We start from the raw sequence: 23,149 nt of genomic DNA on the forward strand, positions 1-23,149 counted from the left end.
AAAACTGAATTTTCAAAAACTAAAACTTGAATTTCTGTGCCCCTTTCTTGGTGACTGCAACAACTTAGAAGCTTCTACTTCGTACAGAGTGGTGCGACCGCAAACGTCATCACGCTGCATTAGTTGCCAGACGATAAATGTAAACGTTTCTGAGAGTAATGCGTCCAATGTGAAGATTTTCAGTTACGTCGATACGAAAACAAATGCTGAAAACGTTATGTTTTCTGCGGTTTTTACTACGAATTACCACTTCTCGCTTTTTCTCGTGTAATGTGGCTGCCAGAGTTCGGTTCATGCAAAATCTTAAGGTCCTAGGTCAACTACAAGGCAGCAAAAGCAGCCAAAAACTGAATTTTCAAAAACTAAAACTTGAATTTCTGTGCCTCTTTCTTGGTGACAGCAACAACTTAGAAGCTTCTACTTCGTACAGAGTGGTGCGACCGCAAACGTCATCACGCTGCATTAGTTGCCAGACGATAAATGTAAACGTTTCTGGGAGTAATGCGTCCAATGTGAAGATTTTCAGTTACGTCATTTCGAAAACAAATGTTGACAACGTTATGTTTTCTGCGGTTTTTACTACGAATTACCACTTCTCGCTTTTTCTCGTGTAATGTGGCTGCCAGAGTTCGGTTCATGCAAAATCTTAAGGTCCTAGGTCACCTACAAGGCAGCAAAAGCAGCCAAAAACTGAATTTTCAAAAACTAAAACTTGAATTTCTGTGCCTCTTTCTTGGTGACTGCAACAACTTAGAAACTTCTACTTCGTACAGAGTGGTGCGACCGCAAACGTCATCACGCTGCATTAGTTGCCAGACGATAAATGTAAACGTTTCTGAGAGTAATGCGTCCAATGTGAAGATTTTCAGTTACGTCGATACGAAAACAAATGCTGAAAACGTTATGTTTTCTGCGGTTTTTACTACGAATTACCACTTCTCGCTTTTTCTCGTGTAATGTGGCTGCCAGAGTTCGGTTCATGCAAAATCTTAAGGTCCTAGGTCAACTACAAGGCAGCAAAAGCAGCCAAAAAATGAATTTTCAAAAACTAAAACTTGAATTTCTGTGCCTCTTTCTTGGTGACTGCAACAACTTAGAAGCTTCTACTTCGTACAGAGTGGTGCGACCGCAAACGTCATCACGCTGCATTAGTTGCCAGACGATAAATGTAAACGTTTCTGAGAGTAATGCGTCCAATGTGAAGATTTTCAGTTACGTCATTTCGAAAACAAATGTTGAAAAGGTTATGTTTTCTGCGGTTTTTACTACGAATTACCACATCTCGCTTTTTCTCGTGTAATGTGGCTGCCAGAGTTCGGTTCATGCAAAATCTTAAGGTCCTAGGTCAACTAGAAGGCAGCAAAAGCAGCCAAAAACTGAATTTTCAAAAACTAAAACTTGAATTTCTGTGCCTCTTTCTTGGTGACTGCAACAACTTAGAAGCTTCTACTTCGTACAGAGTGGTGCGACCGCAAACGTCATCACGCTGCATTAGTTGCCAGACGATAAATGTAAACGTTTCTGAGAGTAATGCGTCCAATGTGAAGATTTCCAGTTACGTCATTTCGAAAACAAATGTTGAAAACGTTATGTTTTCTGCGGTTTTTACTACGAATTACCACTTCTCGCTTTTTCTCGTGTAATGTGGCTGCCAGGGTTCGGTTCATGCAAAATCTTAAGGTCCTAGGTCAACTACAAGGCAGCAAAAGCAGCCAAAAACTGAATTTTCAAAAACTAAAACTTGAATTTCTGTGCCTCTTTCTTGGTGACTGCAACAACTTAGAAGCTTCTACTTCGTACAGAGTGGTGCGACCGCAAACGTCATCACGCTGCATTAGTTGCCAGACGATAAATGTAAACGTTTCTGAGAGTAATGCGTCCAATGTGAAGATTTTCAGTTACGTCGATACGAAAACAAATGTTGAAAACGTTATGTTTTCTGCGGTTTTTACTACGAATTACAACTTCTCGCTTTTTGTCGTGTAATGTGGCTGCCAGAGTTCGGTTCATGCAAAATCTTAAGGTCCTAGGTCAACTACAAGGCAGCAAAAGCAGCCAAAAACTGAATTTTCGAAAACTAAAACTCGATTTTCTGTGCCTCTTTCTTGGTGACTGCAACAACTTAGAAGCTTCTACACGTACAGAGTGGTGCGACCGCAAACGTCATCACGCTGCATTAGTTGCCAGACGATAAATGTAAACGTTTCTGAGAGTAATGCGTCCAATGTGAAGATTTCCAGTTACGTCATTTCGAAAACAAATGTTGAAAACGTTATGTTTTCTGCGGTTTTTACTACGAATTACCACTTCTCGCTTTTTCTCGTGTAATGTGGCTGCCAGGGTTCGGTTCATGCAAAATCTTAAGGTCCTAGGTCAACTACAAGGCAGCAAAAGCAGCCAAAAACTGAATTTTCAAAAACCAAAACTTGAATTTCTGTGCCTCTTTCTTGGTGACTGCAACAACTTAGAAGCTTCTACTTCGTACAGAGTGGTGCGACCGCAAACGTCATCACGCTGGATTAGTTGCCAGACGATAAATGTAAACGTTTCTGAGAGTAATGCGTCCAATGTGAAGATTTTCAGTTACGTCGATACGAAAACAAATGTTGAAAACGTTATGTTTTCTGCGGTTTTTACTACGAATTACCACTTCTCGCTTTTTCTCGTGTAATGTGGCTGCCAGGGTTCGGTTCATGCAAACTCTTAAGGTCCTAGGTCAACTACAAGGCAGCAAAAGCAGCCAAAAACTGAATTTTCAAAAACTAAAACTTGAATTTCTGTGCCTCTTTCTTGGTGACTGCAACAACTTAGAAGCTTCTACTTCGTACAGAGTGGTGCGACCGCAAACGTCATCACGCTGCATTAGTTGCCAGACGATAAATGTAAACGTTTCTGAGAGTAATGCGTCCAATGTGAAGATTTTCAGTTACGTCATTTCGAAAACAAATGTTGAAAACGTTATGTTTTCTGCGGTTTTTACTACGAATTACAACTTCTCGCTTTTTGTCGTGTAATGTGGCTGCCAGAGTTCGGTTCATGCAATATCTTAAGGTCCTAGGTCAACTACAAGGCAGCAAAAGCAGCCAAAAACTGAATTTTCGAAAACTAAAACTCGATTTTCTGTGCCTCTTTCTTGGTGACTGCAACAACTTAGAAGCTTCTACACGTACAGAGTGGTGCGACCGCAAACGTCATCACGCTGCATTAGTTGCCAGACGATAAATGTAAACGTTTCTGAGAGTAATGCGTCCAATGTGAGGATTTTCAGTTACGTCGATACGAAAACAAATGTAGAAAACGTTATGTTTTCTGCGGTTTTACTACGAATTACCACTTCTCGCTTTTTCTCGTGTAATGTGGCTGCCAGAGTTCGGTTCATGCAAAATCTTAAGGTCCTAGGTCAACTACAAGGCAGCAAAAGCAGCCAAAAACTGAATTTTCAAAAACTAAAACTTGAATTTCTGTGCCTCTTTCTTGGTGACTGCAACAACTTAGAAGCTTCTACTTCGTACAGAGTGGTGCGACCGCAAACGTCATCACGCTGCATTAGTTGCCAGACGATAAATGTAAACGTTTCTGAGAGTAATGCGTCCAATGTGAAGATTTTCCGTTACGTCATTTCGAAAACAAATGTTGAAAACGTTATGTTTTCTGCGGTTTTTACTACGAATTACCACTTCTCGCCTTTTCTCGTGTAATGTGGCTGCCAGAGTTCGGTTCATGCAAAATCTTAAGGTCCTAGGTCAACTACAAGGCAGCAAAAGCAGCCAAAATTGAATTTTCAAAAACTAAAACTTGAATTTCTGTGCCTCTTTCTTGGTGACTGCAACAACTTAGAAGCTTCTACTTCGTACAGAGTGGTGCGACCGCAAACGTCATCACGCTGCATTAGTTACCAGACGATAAATGTAAACGTTTCTGAGAGTAATGCGTCCAAAGTGAAGATTTTCAGTTACGTCATTTCGAAAACAAATGTTGAAAACGTTATGTTTTCTGCGGTTTCTACTACGAATTACCACTTCTCGCTTTTTCTCGTGTAATGTGGCTGCCAGAGTTCCGTTCATGCAAAATCTTAAGGTCCTAGGTCAACTACAAGGCAGCAAAAGCAGCCAAAAACTGAATTTTCAAAAACTAAAACTTGAATTTCTGTGCCTCTTTCTTGGTGACTGCAACAACTTAGAAGCTTCTACTTCGTACAGAGTGGTGCGACCGCAAACGTCATCACGCTGCATTAGTTGCCAGACGATAAATGTAAACGTTTCTGAGAGTAATGCGTCCAATGTGAAGATTTTCAGTTACGTCATTTCGAAAACAAATGTTGAAAACGTTATGTTTTCTGCGGTTTTTACTACGAATTACCACTTCTCGCTTTTTCTCGTGTAATGTGGCTGCCAGAGTTCGGTTCATGCAAAATCTTAAGGTCCTAAGTCAACTACAAGGCAGCAAAAGCAGCCAAAAACTGAATTTTCAAAAACTAAAACTTGAATTTCTGTGCCTCTTTCTTGGTGACTGCAACAACTTAGAAGCTTCTACTTCGTACAGAGTGGTGCGACCGCAAACGTCATCACGCGGCATTAGTTGCCAGACGATAAATGTAAAAGTTTCTGAGAGTAATGCGTCCAATGTGAAGATTTTCAGTTACGTCATTTCGAAAACAAATGTTGAAAACGTTATGTTTTCTGCGGTTTTTACTACGAATTACCACTTCTCGCTTTTTCTCGTGTAATGTGGCTGCCAGAGTTCGGTTCATGCAAAATCTCAAGGTCCTAGGTCAACTACAAGGCAGCAAAAGCAGCCAAAAACTGAATTTTCAAAAACTAAAACTTGAATTTCTGTGCCTCTTTCTTGGTGACTGCAACAACTTAGAAGCTTCTACTTCGTACAGAGTGGTGCGACCGCAAACGTCATCACGCTGCATTAGTTGCCAGACGATAAATGTAAACGTTTCTGAGAGTAATGCGTCCAATGTGAAGATTTTCAGTTACGTCATTTCGAAAACAAATGTTGAAAACGTTATGTTTTCTGCGGTTTTTACTACGAATTACCACTTCTCGCTTTTTCTCGTGTAATGTGGCTGCCAGAGTTCGGTTCATGCAAAATCTTAAGGTCCTAAGTCAACTACAAGGCAGCAAAAGCAGCCAAAAACTGAATTTTCAAAAACTAAAACTTGAATTTCTGTGCCTCTTTCTTGGTGACTGCAACAACTTAGAAGCTTCTACTTCGTACAGAGTGGTGCGACCGCAAACGTCATCACGCGGCATTAGTTGCCAGACGATAAATGTAAAAGTTTCTGAGAGTAATGCGTCCAATGTGAAGATTTTCAGTTACGTCATTTCGAAAACAAATGTTGAAAACGTTATGTTTTCTGCGGTTTTTACTACGAATTACCACTTCTCGCTTTTTCTCGTGTAATGTGGCTGCCAGAGTTCGGTTCATGCAAAATCTCAAGGTCCTAGGTCAACTACAAGGCAGCAAAAGCAGCCAAAAACTGAATTTTCAAAAACTAAAACTTGAATTTCTGTGCCTCTTTCTTGGTGACTGCAACAACTTAGAAGCTTCTACTTCGTACAGAGTGGTGCGACCGCAAACGTCATCACGCTGCATTAGTTGCCAGACGATAAATGTAAACGTTTCTGAGAGTAATGCGTCCAATGTGAAGATTTTCAGTTACGTCATTTCGAAAACAAATGTTGAAAACGTTATGTTTTCTGCGGTTTTTACTACGAATTACCACTTCTCGCTTTTTCTCGTGTAATGTGGCTGCCAGAGTTCGGTTCATGCAAAATCTTAAGGTCCTAGGTCAACTACAAGGCAGCAAAAGCAGCCAAAAACTGAATTTTCAAAAACTAAAACTTGAATTTCAGTGCCTCTTTCTTGGTGACTGCAACAACTTGGAAGCTTCTACTTCGTACAGAGTGGTGCGACCGCAAACGTCATCACGCTGCATTAGTTGCCAGACGATAAATGTAAACGTTTCTGAGAGTAATGCGTCCAATGTGAAGATTTTCAGTTACGTCATTTCGAAAACAAATGTTGAAAACGTTATGTTTTCTGCGGTTTTTACTACGAATTACCACTTCTCGCTTTTTCTCGTGTAATGTGGCTGCCACAGTTCGGTTCATGCAAAATCTTAAGGTCCTAGGTCAACTACAAGGCAGCAAAAGCAGCCAAAAACTGAATTTTCAAAAACTAAAACTTGAATTTCTGTGCCTCTTTCTTGGTGACTGCAACAACTTAGAAGCTTCTACTTCGTACAGAGTGGTGCGACCGCAAACGTCATCACGCTGCATTAGTTGCCAGACGATAAATGTAAACGGTTCTGAGAGTAATGCGTCCAATGTGAAGATTTTCAGTTACGTCATTTCGAAAACAAATGTTGAAAACGTTACGTTTTCTGCGGTTTTTACTACGAATTACCACTTCTCGCTTTTTCTCGTGTAATGTGGCTGCCAGAGTTCGGTTCATGCAAAATCTTAAGGTCCTAGGTCAACTACAAGGCAGCAAAAGCAGCCAAAAACTGAATTTTCAAAAACTAAAACTTGAATTTCTGTGCCTCTTTCTTGGTGAGTGCAACAACTTAGAAGCTTCTACTTCGTACAGAGTGGTGCGACCGCAAACGTCATCACGTTGCATTAGTTGCCAGACGATAAATGTAAACGTTTCTGAGAGTAATGCGTCAAATGTGAAGATTTTCAGATACGTCATTTCGAAAACAAATGTTGAAAACGTTATGTTTTCTGCGGTTTTTACCACGAATTACCACTTCTCAATTTTTCTCGTGTAATGTGGCGGCCAGAGTTCGGTTCATGCAAAATCTTAAGGTCCTAGGTCAACTACAAGGCAGCAAAAGCTGCCAAAAACTGAATTTTCAAAAACTAAAACTTGAATTTCTGTGCCTCTTTCTTGGTGACTGCAACAACTTAGAAGCTTCTACTTCATACAGAGTGGTGCGACCGCAAACGTTATCACGCTGCATTAGTTGCCAGACGATAAATGTAAACGTTTCTGAGAGTAATGCGTCCAATGTGGAGATTTTCAGTTACGTCATTTCGAAAACAAATGTAGAAAACGTTATGTTTTCTGCGGTTTTTACTACGAATTACCACTTCTCGCTTTTTATCGTGTAATGTGGCTGCCAGAGTTCGGTTCATGCAAAATCTTAAGGTCCTAGGTCAAGCACAAGGCAGCAAAAGCATCCAAAAACTGAATTTTCAAAAACTAAAACTTGAATTTCTGTGCCTCTTTCTTGGTGACTGCAACAACTTAGAAGCTTCTACTTCGTACAGAGTGGTGCGACCGCAAACGTCATCACGCTGCATTAGTTGCCAGACGATAAATGTAAACGTTTCTGAGAGTAATGCGTCCAATGTGAAGATTTTCAGTTACGTCATTTCGAAAACAAATGTTGAAAACGTTATGTTTTCTGCGGTTTTTACTACGAATTACCACTTCTCGCTTTTTCTCGTGTAATGTGGCTGCCAGGGTTCGGTTCATGCAAAATCTTAAGGTCCTAGGTCAACTACAAGGCAGCAAAAGCAGCCAAAAACTGAATTTTCAAAAACTAAAACTTGAATTTCTGTGCCTCTTTCTTGGTGACTGCAACAACTTAGAAGCTTCTACTTCGTCCTGAGTGGTGCGACCACAAACGTCATCACGCTGCATTAGTTGCCAGACGATAAATGTAAACGTTTCTGAGAGTAATGCGTCCAATGTGAAGATTTTCAGTTACGTCATTTCGAAAACAAATGTTGAAAACGTTATGTTTTCTGCGGTTTTTACTACGAATTACCACTTCTCGCTTTTTCTCGTATAATGTGGCTGCCAGAGTTCGGTTCATGCAAAATCTTAAGGTCCTAGGTCAACTACAAGGCAGCAAAAGCAGCCAAAAACTGAAATTTCAAAAACTAAAACTTGAATTTCTGTGCCTCTTTCTTGGTGACTGCAACAACTTAGAAGCTTCTACTTCGTACAGAGTGGTGCGACCGCAAACGTCTTCACGCTGCATTAGTTGCCAGACGATAAATGTAAACGTTTCTGAGAGTAATGCGTCCAATGTGAAGATTTTCAGTTACGTCATTTCGAAAACAAATGTTGAAAACGTTATGTTTTCTGCGGTTTTTACTACGAATTACCACTTCTCGCTTTTTCTCGTGTAATGTGGCTGCCAGAGTTCGGTTCATGCAAAATCTTAAGGTCCTAGGAAAACTACAATTCAGCAAAAGCAGCCAAAAACTGAATTTTCAAAAACTAAAACTTGAATTTCTGTGCCTCTTTCTTGGTGACTGCAACAACTTAGAAGCTTCTACTTCGTACAGAGTGGTACGACCATAAATGTCATCACGCGGCATTAGTTGCCAGACGATAAATGTAAACGTTTCTGAGAGTAATGCGTCCAATGTGAAGGTTTTCAGTTACGTCGATACGAAAACAATGTAGAGAACGTTATGTTTTCTGCGGTTTTTACTACGAATTACCACTTCTCGCTTTTTCTCGTGTAATGTGGCTGCCAGAGTTCGGTTCATGCAAAATCTTAAGGTCCTAGGTCAACTACAAGGCAGCAAAAGCTGCCAAAAACTGAATTTTCAAAAACTAAAACTTGAATTTCTGTGCCTCTTTCTTGGTGACTGCAACAACTTAGAAGCTTCTACTTCGTACAGAGTGGTGCGACCGCAAACGTCATCACGCTGCATTAGTTGCCAGACGATAAATGTAAACGTTTCTGAGAGTAATGCGTCCAATGTGAAGATTTTCAGTTACGTCATTTCGAAAACAAATGTTGAAAACGTTATGTTTTCTGCGCTTTTTACTACGAATTACCACTTCTCGCTTTTTCTCGTGTAATGTGGCTGCCAGAGTTCGGTTCATGCAAAATTTTAAGGTCCTAGGAAAACTACAAGGCAGCAAAAGCAGCCAAAAACTGAATTTTCAAAAACTAAAACTTGAATTTCTGTGCCTCTTTCTTGGTTACTGCAACAACTTAGAAGCTTCTACTTCGTACAGAGTGGTACGACCATAAACGTCATCACGCGGCATTAGTTGCCAGACGATAAATGTAAACGTTTCTGAGAGTAATGCGTCCAATGTGAAGGTTTTCAGTTACGTCGATACGAAAACAATGTAGAGAACGTTATCTTTTCTGCGGTTTTTACTACGAATTACCACTTCTCGCTTTTTCTCGTGTAATGTGGCTGCCAGAGTTCGGTTCATGCAAAATCTTAAGGTCCTAGGTCAACTACAAGGCAGCAAAAGCAGCCAAAAACTGAATTTTCAAAAACTAAAACTTGAATTTCTGTGCCTCTTTCTTGGTGACTGCAGCAACTTAGAAGCTTCTACTTCGACCAGAGTGGGGCGACCGCAAACGTCATCACGCGGCATTAGTTGCCAGACGATAAATGTAAACGTTTCTGAGAGTAATGCGTCCAATGTGAAGATTTTCAGTTACGTCGATACGAAAACAATGTAGAAAACGTTATGCTTTCTGCGGTTTTTACTACGAATTACCACTTCTCGCTTTTTGTCGTGTAATATGGCTGCCAGAGTTCGGTTCATGCAAAATCTTAAGGTCCTAGGTCAACTACATGGCAGCAAAAGCAGCCAAAAACTGAATTTTCAAAAACTAAAACTTGAATTTCTGTGCCTCTTTCTTGGTGACTGCAACAACTTAGAAGCTTCTACTTCGTACAGAGTGGTGCGACCGCAAACGTCATCTCACTGCATTAGTTGCCAGACGATAAATGTAAACGTTTCTGAGAGTAATGCGTCCAATGTGAAGATTTTCAGTTACGTCATTTCGAAAACAAATGTTGAAAACGTTATGTTTTCTGCGGTTTTTACTACGAATTACCACTTCTCAATTTTTCTCGTGTAATGTGGCTGCCACAGTTCGGTTCATGCAAAATCTTAAGGTCCTAGGTCAACTACAAGGCAGCAAAAGCTGCCAAAAACTGAATTTTCAAAAACTAAAACTTGAATTTCTGTGCCTCTTTCTTGGTGACTGCAACAACTTAGAAGCTTCTACTTCGTACAGAGTGGTGCGACCGCAAACGTCATCACGCTGCATTAGTTGCCAGACGATAAATGTAAACGTTTCTGGGAGTAATGCGTCTAATGTGAAGATTTTCAGTTACGTCATTTCGAAAACAAATGTTGAAAACGTTATGTTTTCTGCGGTTTTTACTACGAATTACCACTTCTCGCTTTTTCTCGTGTAATGTGGCTGCCAGAGTTCGGTTCATGCAAAATCACAAGGTCCTAGGTCAACTACAAGGCAGCAAAAGCAGCCAAAAACTGAATTTTCAAAAACTAAAATTGACTTTCTGTGCCTCTTTCTTGGTGACAGCAACAACTTAGAAGTTTCTACTTCGTACAGAGTGGTGCGACCGCAAACGTCATCACGCTGCATTAGTTGCCAGACGATAAATGTAAACGTTTCTGAGAGTAATGCGTCCAATGTGAAGATTTTCAGTTACGTCATTTCGAAAACAAATGTTGAAATCGTTAAGTTTTCTGCGGTTTTTACTACGAATTACCACTTCTCGCTTTTTCTCGTGTAATGTGGCTGCCAGAGTTCGGTTCATGCAAAATCTTAAGGTCCTAGGTCAACTAGAAGGCAGCAAAAGCAGCCAAAAACTGAATTTTCAAAAACTAAAACTTGAATTTCTGTGTCTCTTTCTTGGTGACTGCAACAACTTAGAAGCTTCTACTTCGTACAGAGTGGTGCGACCGCAAACGTCATCACGCTGCATTAGTTGCCAGACGATAAATGTAAACGTTTCTGAGAGTAATGCGTCCAATGTGGAGATTTTCAGTTACGTCATTTCGAAAACAAATGTTGAAAACGTTATGTTTTCTGCGGTTTTTACTACGAATTACCACTTCTCGCTTTTTCTCGTGTAATGTGGCTGCCAGAGTTCGGTTCATGCAAAATCTTAAGGTCCTAGGTCAACTACAAGGCAGCAAAAGCAGCCAAAAACTGAATTTTCAAAAACTAAAACTTGAATTTCTGTGCCTCTTTCTTGGTGACTGCAACAACTTAGAAGCTTCTACTTCGTACAGAGTGGTTCGACCGCAAACGTCATCACGCTGCATTAGTTGCCAGACGATAAATGTAAACGTTTCTGAGAGTAATGCGCCCAATGTGAAGATTTTCAGTTACGTCATTTCGAAAACAAATGTTGAAAACGTTATGTTTTCTGCGGTTTTTACTACGAATTACCACTTCTCGCTTTTTCTCGTGTAATGTGGCTGTCACAGTTCGGTTCATGCAAAATCTTAAGGTCCTACGTCAACTACAAGGCAGCAAAAGCAGCCAAAAACTGAATTTTCAAAAACTAAAACTTGAATTTCTGTGCCCCTTTCTTGGTGACTGCAACAACTTAGAAGCTTCTACTTCGTACAGAGTGGTGCGACCGCAAACGTCATCACGCTGCATTAGTTGCCAGACGATACATGTAAACGTTTCTGAGAGTAATGCGTCCAATTTGAAGATTTTCAGTTACGTCGATACGAAAACAAATGTTGAAAACGTTATGTTTTCTGCGGTTTTTACTACGAACTTCCACTTCTCGCTTTTTCTCGTGTAATGTGGCTGCCAGAGTTCGGTTCATGCAAAATCTTAAGGTCCTAGGTCAACTACAAGGCAGCAAAAGCAGCCAAAAACTGAATTTTCAAAAACTAAAACTTGAATTTCTGTGCCTCTTTCTTGGTGACTGCAACAACTTAGAAGCTTCTACTTCGTACAGAGTGGTGCGACCGCAAACGCATCACGCTGCATTAGTTGCCAGACGATAAATGTAAACGTTTCTGAGAGTAATGCGTCCAATGTGAAGATTTTCAGTTACGTCGATACGAAAACAAATGTTGAAAACGTTATGTTTTCTGCGGTTTTTACTACGAATTACCACTTCTCGCTTTTTCTCGTGTAATGTGGCTGCCAGAATTCGGTTCATGCAAAATCTTAAGTTCCTAGGTCAACTACAAGGCAGCAAAAGCAGCCAAAAACTGAATTTGCAAAAACTAAAACTTGAATTTCTGTGCCTCTTTCTTGGTGACTGCAACAACTTAGAAGCTTCTACTTCGTACAGAGTGGTGCGACCGCAAACGTCATCACGCTGCATTAGTTGCCAGACGATAAATGTAAACGTTTCTGAGAGTAATGCGTCCAATGTGGAGATTTTCAGTTACGTCATTTCGAAAACAAATGTTGAAAACGTTTTGTTTTCTATGGTTTTTACTACGAATTACCACTTCTCGCTTTTTCTCGTGTAATGTGGCTGCCAGAGTTCGGTTCATGCAAAATCTTAAGGTCCTAGGTCAACTACAACGCAGCAAAAGCAGTCAAAAACTGAATTTTCAAAAACTAAAACTTGAATTTCTGTGCCTCTTTCTTGGTGACTGCAACAACTTAGAAGCTTCTACTTCGTACAGAGTGGTTCGACCGCAAACGTCATCACGCTGCATTAGTTGCCAGACGATAAATGTAAACGTTTTTGAGAGTAATGCGTCCAATGTGAAGATTTTCAGTTACGTCATTTCGAAAACAAATGTTGAAAACGTTATGTTTTCTGCGGTTTTTACTACGAATTACCACTTCTCGCTTTTTCTCGTGTAATGTGGCTGTCAGAGTTCGGTTCATGCAAAATCTTAAGGTCCTAGGTCAACTACAAGGCAGCAAAAGCAGCCAAAAACTGAATTTTCAAAAACTAAAACTTGAATTTCTGTGCCACTTTCTTGGAGACTGCAACAACTTAGAAGCTTCTACTTCGTACAGAGTGGTGCGACTGCAAACGTCATCACGCTGCATTAGTTGCCAGACGATAAACGTAAACGTTTCTGAGAGTAATGCGTCCAATGTGAAGATTTTCAGTTACGTCGATACGAAAACAAATGCTGAAAACGTAATGTTTTCTGCGGTTTTTACTACGAATTACCACTTCTCGCTTTTTCTCGTGTAATGTGGCTGCCAGAGTTCGGTTCATGCAAAATCTTAAGTTCCTAGGTCAACTACAAGGCAGCAAAAGCAGCCAAAAACTGAATTTGCAAAAACTAAAACTTGAATTTCTGTGCCTCTTTCTTGGTGACTGCAACAACTTAGAAGTTTCTACTTCGTACAGAGTAGTGCGACCGCAAACGTCATCACGCGGCATTAGTTGCCAGACGATAAATGTAAACGTTTCTGAGAGTAATGCGTCCAATGTGAAGATTTTCAGTTACGTCATTTCGAAAACAAATGTTGAAAACGTTATGTTTTCTGCGGTTTTTACTACGAATTACCACTTCTCGCTTTTTCTCGTGTAATGTGGCTGCCAGAGTTCGGTTCATGCAAAATCTTAAGTTCCTAGGTCAACTACAAGGCAGCAAAAGCAGCCAACAACTGAATTTTCAAAAACTAAAACTTGAATTTCTGTGCCTCTTTCTTGGTGACTGCAACAACTTAGAAGCTTCTACTTCGTACAGAGTGGTGCGACCGCAAACGTCATCACGCTGCATTAGTTGCCAGACGATAAATGTAAACGTTTCTGAGAGTAATGCGTCCAATGTGAAGATTTTCAGTTACGTCGATACGAAAACAAATGCTGAAAACGTAATGTTTTCTGCGGTTTTTACTACGAATTACCACTTCTCGCTTTTTCTCGTGTAATGTGGCTGCCAGAGTTCGGTTCATGCAAAATCTTAAGTTCCTAGGTCAACTACAAGGCAGCAAAAGCAGCCAAAAACTGAATTTTCAAAAACTAAAACTTGAATTTCTGTGCCTCTTTCTTGGTGACTGCAACAACTTAGAAGTTTCTACTTCGTACAGAGTAGTGCGACCGCAAACGTCATCACGCGACATTAGTTGCCAGACGATAAATGTAAACGTTTCTGAGAGTAATGCGTCCAATGTGAAGATTTTCAGTTACGTCATTTCGAAAACAAATGTTGAAAACGTTATGTTTTCTGCGGTTTTTACTACGAATTACCACTTCTCGCTTTTTCTCGTGTAATGTGGCTGCCAGAGTTCGGTTCATGCAAAATCTTAAGTTCCTAGGTCAACTACAAGGCAGCAAAAGCAGCCAAAAACTGAATTTTCAAAAACTAAAACTTGAATTTCTGTGCCTCTTTCTTGGTGACTGCAACAACTTAGAAGCTTCTACTTCGTACAGAGTGGTGCGACCGCAAACGTCATCACGCTGCATTAGTTGCCAGACGATAAATGTAAACGTTTCTGAGAGTAATGCGTCCAATGTGGAGATTTTCAGTTACGTCATTTCGAAAACAAATGTTGAAAACGTTATGTTTTCTGCGGTTTTTACTACGAATTACCACTTCTCGCTTTTTCTCGTGTAATGTGGCTGCCAGAGTTCGGTTCATGCAAAATCTTAAGGTCCTAGGTCAACTACAAGGCAGCAAAAGCAGCCAAAAACTGAATTTTCAAAAACTAAAACTTGAATTTCTGTGCCTCTTTCTTGGTGACTGCAACAACTTAGAAGCTTCTACTTCGTACAGAGTGGTTCGACCGCAAACGTCATCACGCTGCATTAGTTGCCAGACGATAAATGTAAACGTTTCTGAGAGTAATGCGTCCAATGTGAAGATTTTCAGTTACGTCATTTCGAAAACAAATGTTGAAAACGTTATGTTTTCTGCGGTTTTTACTACGAATTACCACTTCTCGCTTTTTCTCGTGTAATGTGGCTGTCAGAGTTCGGTTCATGCAAAATCTTAAGTTCCTAGGTCAACTACAAGGCAGCAAAAGCAGCCAAAAACTGAATTTTCAAAAACTAAAACTTGAATTTCTGTGCCTCTTTCTTGGTGACTGCAACAACTTAGAAGCTTCTACTTCGTACAGAGTGGTGCGACCGCAAACGTCATCACGCTGCATTAGTTGCCAGACGATAAATGTAAACGTTTCTGAGAGTAATGCGTCCAATGTGGAGATTTTCAGTTACGTCATTTCGAAAACAAATGTTGAAAACGTTATGTTTTCTGCGGTTTTTACTACGAATTACCACTTCTCGCTTTTTCTCGTGTAATGTGGCTGCCAGAGTTCGGTTCATGCAAAATCTTAAGGTCCTAGGTCAACTACAAGGCAGCAAAAGCAGCCAAAAACTGAATTTTCAAAAACTAAAACTTGAATTTCTGTGCCTCTTTCTTGGTGACTGCAACAACTTAGAAGCTTCTACTTCGTACAGAGTGGTTCGACCGCAAACGTCATCACGCTGCATTAGTTGCCAGACGATAAATGTAAACGTTTCTGAGAGTAATGCGTCCAATGTGAAGATTTTCAGTTACGTCATTTCGAAAACAAATGTTGAAAACGTTATGTTTTCTGCGGTTTTTACTACGAATTACCACTTCTCGCTTTTTCTCGTGTAATGTGGCTGTCAGAGTTCGGTTCATGCAAAATCTTAAGGTCCTAGGTCAACTACAAGGCAGCAAAAGCAGCCAAAAACTGAATTTTCAAAAACTAAAACTTGAATTTCTGTGCCCCTTTCTTGGTGACTGCAACAACTTAGAAGCTTCTACTTCGTACAGAGTGGTGCGACCACAAACGTCATCACGCTGCATTAGTTGCCAGACGATAAATGTAAACGTTTCTGAGAGTAATGCGTCCAATGTGAAGATTTTCAGTTACGTCGATACGAAAACAAATGCTGAAAACGTTATGTTTTTTGCGGTTTTTACTACGAATTACCACTTCTCGCTTTTTCTCGTGTAATGTGGCTGCCAGAGTTCGGTTCATGCAAAATCTTAAGGTCCTAGGTCAACTACAAGGCAGCAAAAGCAGCCAAAAACTGAATTTTCAAAAACTAAAACTTGAATTTCTGTGCCTCTTTCTTGGTGACAGCAACAACTTAGAAGCTTCTACTTCGTACAGAGTGGTGCGACCGCAAACGTCATCACGCTGCATTAGTTGCCAGACGATAAATGTAAACGTTTCTGAGAGTAATGCGTCCAATGTGAAGATTTTCAGTTACGTCGATACGAAAACAAATGCTGAAAACGTTATGTTTTTTGCGGTTTTTACTACGAATTACCACTTCTCGCTTTTTCTCGTGTAATGTGGCTGCCAGAGTTCGGTTCATGCAAAATCTTAAGGTCCTAGGTCAACTACAAGGCAGCAAAAGCAGCCAAAAACTGAATTTTCAAAAACTAAAACTTGAATTTCTGTGCCTCTTTCTTGGTGACAGCAACAACTTAGAAGCTTCTACTTCGTACAGAGTGGTGCGACCGCAAACGTCATCACGCTGCATTAGTTGCCAGACGATAAATGTAAACGTTTCTGAGAGTAATGCGTCCAGTGTGAAGATTTTCAGTTACGTCATTTCGAAAACAAATGTTGACAACGTTATGTTTTCTGCGGTTTTTACTACGAATTACCACTTCTCGCTTTTTCTCGTGTAATGTGGCTGCCAGAGTTCGGTTCATGCAAAATCTTAAGGTCCTAGGTCAACTACAAGGCAGCAAAAGCAGCCAAAAACTGAATTTTCAAAAACTAAGACTTGAATTTCTGTGCCTCTTTCTTGGTGACTGCAACAACTTAGAAGCTTCTACTTCGTACAGAGTGGTGCGACCGCAAACGTCATCACGCTGCATTAGTTGCCAGACGATAAATGTAAACGTTTCTGAGAGTAATGCGTCCAATGTGAAGATTTTCAGTTACGTCGATACGAAAACAATGTAGAAAACGTTATGTTTTCTGCGGTTTTTACTACGAATTACCACTTCTCGCTTTCTCTCGTGTAATGTGGCTGCCAGAGTTCGGTACATGCAAAATCTTAAGGTCCTAGGTCAACTACAAGGCAGCAAAAGCAGCCAAAAACTGAATTTTCAAAAACTAAAACTTGAATTTCTGTGCCTCTTTCTTGGTGACTGCAACTACTTAGAAGCTTCTACTTCGTACAGAGTGGTGCGACCGCAAACGTCATCACGCTGCATTAGTTGCCAGACGATAAATGTAAACGTTTCTGAGAGTAATGCGTCCAATGTGAAGATTTTCAGTTACGTCGATACGAAAACAATGTAGAAAACGTTATGTTTTCTGCGGTTTTTACTACGAATAACCACTTCTCGCTTTTGCTCGTGTAATGTGGCTGCCAGAGTTCGGTTCATGCAAAATCTTAAGGTCCTAGGTCAACTACAAGGCAGCAAAAGCAGCGAAGAACTGAATTTTCAAAAACTAAAACTTGAATTTCTGTGCCTCTTTCTTGGTGACTGCAACAACTTAGAAGCTTCTACTTCGTACAGAGTTGTGCGACCGCAAACGTCATCACGCTGCATTAGTTGCCAGACGATAAATGTAAACGTTTCTGAGAGTAATGCGTCCAATGTGAAGATTTTCAGTTACGTCGATACGAAAACAATGTAGAAAACGTTATGTTTTCTGCGGTTTTTACTACGAATTACCACTTCTCGCTTTTTCTCGTGTAATGTGGCTGCCAGAGTTCGGTTCATGCAAAATCTTAAGGTCCTAGGTCAACTACAAGGCAGCAAAAGCAGCCAAAAACTGAAATTTCAAAAACTAAAACTTGAATTTCTGTGCCTCTTTCTTGGTGACTGCAACAACTTAGAAGCTTCTACTTCGTACAGAGTGGTGCGACCGCAAACGTCATCACGCTGCATTAGTTGCCAGACGATAAATGTATACGTTTCTGAGAGTAATGCGTCCAATGTGAAGATTTTCAGTTACGTCATTTCGAAAACAAATGTTGACAACGTTATGTTTTCTGCGGTTTTTACTACGAATTACCACTTCTCGCTTTTTCTCGTGTAATGTGGCTGCCAGAGTTCGGTTCATGCAAAATCTTAAGGTCCTAGGTCAACTACAAGGCAGCAAAAGCCGCCAAAAACTGAATTTTCAAAAACTAAAACTTGAATTTCTGTGCCTCTTTCTTGGTGACTGCAACAACTTAGAAGCTTCTACTTCGTACAGAGTGGTGCGACCGCAAACGTCATCACGCTGCATTAGTTGCCAGACGATAAATGTAAACGTTTCTGAGAGTAATGCGTCCAATTGTGAAGGTTTTCAGTTACGTCATTTCGAAAAGAAATGTTGAAAACGTTATGTTTTCTGCGGTTTTTACTACGAATTACCACTTCTCGCTTTTTCTCGTGTAATGTGGCTGCCAGGGTTCGGTTCATGCAAAATCTTAAGGTCCTAGGTCAACTACAAGGCAGCAAAAGCAGCCACAAACTGAGTTTTCAAAAACTAAAACTTGAATTTCTGTGCCTCTTTCTTGGTGACTGCAACAACTTAGAAGCTTCTACTTCGTACAGAGTGGTGCGACTGCAAACGTCATCACGCTGCATTAGTTGCCAGACGATAAATGTAAACGTTTCTGAGAGTAATGCGTCCAATGTGAAGATTTTCAGTTACGTCGATACGAAAACAAATGTTGAAAACGTTATGTTTTCTGCGGTTTTTACTACGAATTACCACTTCTCGCTTTTTCTCGTGTAATGTGGCTGCCAGAGTTCGGTTCATGCAAAATCTTAAGGACCTATGTCAACTACAAGGCAGCAAAAGCAGCAAAAAACTGAATTTTCAAAAACTAAAACTCGATTTTCTGTGCCTCTTTCTTGGTGACTGCAACAACTTAGAAGCTTCTACTTCGTACAGAGTGGTGCGACCGCAAACGTCAACACGCTGCATTAGTTGCCAGACGATAAATGTAAACGTTTCTGAGAGTAATGCGTCCAATGTGAGGATTTTCAGTTACGTCGATACGAAAACAAATGTAGAAAATGTTATGTTTTCTGCGGTTTTTACTACGAATTACCACTTCTCGCTTTTTCTCGTGTAATGTGGCTGCCAGAGTTCGGTTCATGCAAAATCTTAAGGTCCTAGGTCAACTACAAGGCAGCAAAAGCAGCCAAAAACTGAATTTTCAAAAACTAAAACTTGAATTTCTGTGCCTCTTTCTTGGTGACTGCAACAACTTAGAAGCTTCTACTTCGTACAGAGTGGTGCGACCGCAAACGTCATCACGCTGCATTAGTTGCCAGACGATAAATGTAAACGTTTCTGAGAGTAATGCGTCCAATGTGAAGATTTTCAGTTACGTCATTTCGAAAACAATGTTGAAAACGTTATGTTTTCTGCGGTTTTTACTACGAATTACCACTTCTCGCTTTTTCTCGTGTAATGTGGTTGTCAGAGTTCGGTTCATGCAAAATCTTAAGGTCCTAGGTCAACTACAAGGCAGCAAAAGCAGCCAAAATTGAATTTTCAAAAACTAAAACTTGAATTTCTGTGCCTCTTTCTTGGTGACTGCAACAACTTAGAAGCTTCTACTACGTACAGAGTGGTGCGACCGCAAACGTCATCACGCTGCATTAGTTACCAGACGATAAATGTAAACGTTTCTGAGAGTAATGCGTCCAAAGTGAAGATTTTCAGTTACGTCATTTCGAAAACAAATGTTGAAAACGTTATGTTTTCTGCGGTTTTTACTACGAATTACCACTTCTCGCTTTTTCTCGTGTAATGTGGCTGCCAGAGTTCCGTTCATGCAAAATCTTAAGGTCCTAGGTCAACTTGAATTTCTGTGCCTCTTTCTTGGTGACTGCAACAACTTAGAAGCTTCTACTTCGTACAGAGTGGTGCGACCGCAAACGTCATCACGCTGCATTAGTTGCCAGACGATAAATGTAAACGTTTCTGAGAGTAATGCGTCCAATGTGAAGATTTTCAGTTACGTCATTTCGAAAACAAATGTTGAAAACGTTATATTTTCTGCGGTTTTTACTACGAGTTACCACTTCTCGCTTTTTCTCGTGTAATGTGGCTGCCAGAGTTCGGTTCATGCAAAATCTCAAGGTCCTAGGTCAACTACAAGGCAGCAAAAGCAGCCAAAAACTGAATTTTCAAAAACTAAAACTTGAATTTCTGTGCCTCTTTCTTGGTGACTGCAACAACTTAGAAGCTTCTACTTCGTACAGAGTGGTGCGACCGCAAACGTCATCACGTTGCATTAGTTGCCAGACGATAAATGTAAACGTTTCTGAGAGTAATGCGTCCAATGTGAAGATTTTCAGTTACGTCGATACGAAAACAATGTAGAAAACGTTATGTTTTCTGCGGTTTTTACTACGAATTACCACTTCTCGCTTTTTCTCGTGTAATGTGGCTGCCAGAGTTCGGTTCATGCAAAATCTTAAGGTCCTAGGTCAACTAAAGGGCAGCAAAAGCAGCCAAAAACTGAATTTTCAAAAACTAAAACTTGAAATTCTGTGCCTCTTTCTTGGTGACTGCAACAACTTAGAAGCTTCTACTTCGTACAGAGTGGTGCGACCGCAAACGTCATCACGCTGCATTAGTTGCCAGACGATAAATGTAAACGTTTCTGAGAGTAATGCGTCCAATGTGAAGATTTTCAGTTACGTCATTTCGAAAACAAATGTTGAAAACGTTATGTTTTCTGCGGTTTTTACTACGAATTACCACTTCTCGCTTTTTCTCGTGTAATGTGGCTGCCAGAGTTCGGTTCATGCAAAATCTCAAGGTCCTAGGTCAGCTACAAGGCAGCAAAAGCAGCCAAAAACTGAATTTCCAAAAACTAAAACTTGAATTTCTGTGCCTCTTTCTTGGTGACTGCAACAACTTAGAAGCTTCTACTTCGTACAGAGTGGTGCGTTTGCAAACGTCATCACGCGGCATTAGTTGCCAGACGATAAATGTAAACGTTTCTGAGAGTAATGCGTCCAATGTGAAGATTTTCAGTTACGTCGATACGAAAACAAATGTTGAAAACGTTATGTTTTCTGCGGTTTTTACTACGAATTACCACTTCTCGCTATTTCCCGTGTAATGTGGCTGCCAGAGTTCGGTTCATGCAAAATCTTAAGGTCCTAGGTCAACTACAAGGCAGCAAAAGCAGCCAAAAACTGAATTTTCAAAAACTAAAACTTGAATTTCTGTGCCTCTTTCTTGGTGACTGCAACAACTTAGAAGCTTCTACTTCGTACAGAGTGGTGCGACCGCAAGCGTCATCACGCTGCATTAGTTGCCAGATGATAAATGTAAACGTTTCTGAGAGTAATGCGTCCAATGTGAAGATTTTCAGTTACGTCATTTCGAAAACAAATGTTGAAAACGTTATGTTTTCTGCGGTTTTTACTACGAATTACCACTTCTCGCTTTTTCTCGTGTAATGTGGCTGCCAGAGTTGGGTTCATGCAAAATCTTAAGGTCCTAGGTCAACTACAAGGCAGGAAAAGCAGCCAAAAACTGAATTTTCAAAAACTAAAACTTGAATTTCTGTGCCCCTTTCTTGGTGACTGCAACAACTTAGAAGCTTCTACTTCGTACAGAGTGGTGCGACCGCAAACGTCATCACGCGGCATTAGTTGCCAGACGATATATGTAAACGTTTCTGAGAGTAATGCGTCCAATGTGAAGAGTTTCAGTTACGTCATTTCGAAAACAAATGTTGGAAACGTTATGTTTTCTGCGGTTTTTACTACGAATTACCACTTCTCGCTTTTTCTCGTGTAATGTGACTGCCAGAGTTCGGTTCATGCAAAATCTTAAGGTCCTAGTTCAACTACAAGGCAGCAAAAGCAGCCAAAAACTGAATTTTCAAAAACTAAAACTTGAATTTCTGTGCCTCTTTTTTGGTGACTGCAACAACTTAGAAGCTTCTACGTCGTACAGAGTGGTGCGACCGCAAACGTCATCACGCTGCATTAGTTGCCAGACGATAAATGTAAACGTTTCTGAGAGTAATGCGTCCAATGTGAAGATTTTCAGTTACGTCGATACGAAAACAATGTAGAAAACGTTATGTTTTCTGCGGTTTTTACTACGAATTACCACTTCTCGCTTTTTCTCGTGTAATGTGGCTGCCAGAGTTCGGTTCATGCAAAATCTTAAGGTCCTAGGTCAACTACAAGGCAGCAAAAGCAGCCAAAAACTGAATTTTCAAAAACTAAAACTTGAATTTCTGTGCCTCTTTCTTGGTGACTGCAACAACTTAGAAGCTTCTACTTCGTACAGAGTGGTGCGACCGCAAACGTCATCACGCTGCATTAGTTGCCAGACGATAAATGTAAACGTTTCTGAGAGTAATGCGTCCAATGTGAAGATTTTCAGTTACGTCATTTCGAAAACAAATGTTGAAAACGTTATGTTTTCTGCGGTTTTTACTACGAATTACCACTTCTCGCTTTTTCTCGTGTAATGTGGATGCCAGAGTTCGGTTCATGCAAAATCTTAAGGTCCTAGGTCAACTACAAGGCAGCAAAAGCAGCCAAAAACTGAATTTTCAAAAACTAAAACTTGAATTTCTGTGCCTATTTCTTGGTGACTGCAACAACTTAGAAGCTTCTACTTCGTACAGAGTGGTGCGACAGCAAACGTCATCACGCTGCATTAGTTGCCAGACGATAAACGTAAACGTTTCTGAGAGTAATGCGTCCAATGTGAAGATTTTCAGTTACGTCATTTCGAAAACAAATGTTGAAAACGTTATGTTTTCTGCGGTTTTCATTACGAATTACCACTTCTCGCTTTTTCTCGTGTAATGTGGCTGCCAGAGTTCGGTTCATGCAAAATCTTAAGGTCCTAGGTCAACTAAAGGGCAGCAAAAGCAGCCAAAAACTGAATTTTCAAAAACTAAAACTTGAAATTCTGTGCCTCTTTCTTGGTGACTGCAACAACTTAGAAGCTTCTACTTCGTACAGAGTGGTGCGACCGCAAACGTCATCACGCTGCATTAGTTGCCAGACGATAAATGTAAACGTTTCTGAGAGTAATGCGTCCAATGTGAAGATTTTCAGTTACGTCATTTCGAAAACAAATGTTGAAAACGTTATGTTTTCTGCGGTTTTTACTACGAATTACCACTTCTCGCTTTTTCTCGTGTAATGTGGCTGCCAGAGTTCGGTTCATGCAAAATCTTAAGGTCCCAGGTCAACTACAAGGCAGCAAAAGCAGCCAAAAACTGAGTTTTCAAAAACTAAAACTTGAATTTCTGTGCCTCTTTCTTGGTGACTGCAACAACGTAGAAGCTTCTACTTCGTACAGAGTGGTGCGACCGCAAACGTCATCACGCTGCATTAGTTGCAAGACGATAAATGTAAACGTTTCTGAGAGTAATGCGTCCAATGTGAAGATTTTCAGTTACGTCATTTCGAAAACAAATGTTGAAAACGTTATGTTTTCTGCGGT

The sequence above is a fragment of the Schistocerca serialis genome, unplaced genomic scaffold (assembly GCF_023864345.2).
Source record: "Schistocerca serialis cubense isolate TAMUIC-IGC-003099 unplaced genomic scaffold, iqSchSeri2.2 HiC_scaffold_1351, whole genome shotgun sequence".
Taxonomy (NCBI): Eukaryota; Metazoa; Arthropoda; class Insecta; order Orthoptera; family Acrididae; genus Schistocerca; species Schistocerca serialis.